We start from the raw sequence: 2,156 nt of genomic DNA on the forward strand, positions 1-2,156 counted from the left end.
GGTACTGGTTGGTACGGCGGGAAAGGAAGAAGCGGAGGGCTTTAAGTCCTTTGTGATGGGGGATAGAGGTGTACAGGGACTGGATGTCCATGGTGAAGATAAGGCGTTGGGGACCGGGAAAGCGAAAATCATGGAGGAGGTGGAGGGCGTGGGTGGTGTCCCGAACGCAAGTGAGGAGTTCGTGGACTAAGGGGGACAGGATCATATCGAGGTATGCAGAGATGAGTTCAGAGGGGCAGGAACAGGCTGAGACAATGGGTCGACCGGGGCAGTCAGGTTTGTGGATTTTGGGCAGGAGGTAGAAACAGGCGGTGCGGGGTTGTGGGACAATGAGGTTGGAGGCGGTGGATGGGAGATCCCTTGAGATGATGAGGTTATGGATGGTCTGGGAGATGATGGGAGGTGGTGGGAGGTGGGGTCATGGTCAAGGGGGCAGTAGGAGGAGGTGTCCGCAGTGATGGTCTGTTTTACTGACATTAACAATGTGATCATTCCAAGTTCTTTTCCTACAATTGCAATGTGCCATTTCATTTAATATTACAGAAGGAAAGTTGCAGAATCGACCAAGGCTTTTGGTGAAAACCAAAATATTCAAGCAAACCCTCTGAGTATCTCAGTGACTCACAGCCAAAGTGAGACAGCGGTGGATCCAGATTTTGATGACAGTATTTCAATGGAGAGAAATGTGTCACAAATTCAGGTGTCGCTCATTGAAACCCACAGTTTGAGATTTAGTGGGACAGACGTCACGTACACTTTAATAACACCAGACCTTGATTTGAAAGGACTCTGTTTGATTTCCATTGGCTGGAATTTCAGATTGCATCATTGCTATCAACATTAAAACATCAAATCTGGTTTTCTGTGCCAGTTAGCTGTCACAGGTTAAGGGGAGTTGTGGAAAGTGGCTCCTTAGGGAATCGTGTTGGAGCCCAAGTTTGTGCAGGCAGTCCCCGAGTTATGCCAGATCCTGTCCTGAGTGAAATTGATTTGTACGTGAGTCAGAAGATGGTACAGTACAATATAAAGTAGTCGTTTGTGATGAGGAAATGTTTGCTGGTCAGGTCTTCAAAATTAATATTTTGAAGACCTGACCACCCCTCTGTATGGGGTGGCACGGTGGCTCAGTGGTTAGCACATTTGTACGTGAGTCAGAAGATGGTACAGTACAATATAAAGTAGTCGTTTGTGATGAGGAAATGTTTGCTGGTCAGGTCTTCAAAATTAATATTAACATAGCTCTGTATGGGGTGGCACGGTGGCTCAGTGGTTAGCACTGCTGCCTCACAGCACCAGGGAGCTGGGTTTGATTCCAGCCTCAGGTGACTGTCTGTGTGGAGTTTGCACATTCTCTCCGTGTCTGCGTAGGTTTCCTCTGGGTGCTCCAGTTTCCTCCCACAATCCAAAGATGTGCGGGTTAGGTGAATTGGCCATGTTAAATTGCCCATAGTGATAGGTGCATTAGTCAGAGGTAATTAGAGGATAGGGGAATGGATCTGGGTGGGTTACTCTTCGAAGGGTCGGTGTGGACTTGTTGGGCCGAAGGGCCTGTTTCCACACTGTAGGGAATCTAATCATAAATTGTAAATTGGAAACCACTTGCAGTTTCACACATTTACAGTAAAGGTCAATTCATGTGCCTGACATCAAAATACAGAGTTTTAACTCAGAATTCAGTCATCGCAGGAGACTCCTAGAAGAGCCAAGGGAATGCATTGGGGATATACTCAAACCTTCCCTGAAAAGGTCAAACATTGCCAAATAGGAGGTGCTCCCTCAGGAAGGCACAGACACAGTAAGAGACTTCATCAGGAAGGGGCAGAGGTAGGGGTCAAGGCAATGGAAGCGATTGAACAGCCCATCTCCCCAACCCTTCAAACAGCACCTTCCCCTGTGTGTAGGTCATACTTTGGATTTATCAACCATCTGCAAACCCATGGAAATGGACCACCCTTGACCCAGAGACACTGCTTAATAAAGGACAGCCTGTAAGTCGACCTTCCTCATTTTGCCCAGACTCCTTCCATCAGCTCTAGTGTTTGAATCATAGAAACATAGAGGACAGGCACAGGAGGAGGCCATTCGGCCCTTCGAGCCTGCTCCACCATTCACCATGGTTACGGCTGATCATCCAACTCTATAGCATAATGCTGCTT

The sequence above is a fragment of the Chiloscyllium plagiosum genome, chromosome 39 (assembly GCF_004010195.1).
Source record: "Chiloscyllium plagiosum isolate BGI_BamShark_2017 chromosome 39, ASM401019v2, whole genome shotgun sequence".
Classification (NCBI taxonomy): Eukaryota; Metazoa; Chordata; class Chondrichthyes; order Orectolobiformes; family Hemiscylliidae; genus Chiloscyllium; species Chiloscyllium plagiosum.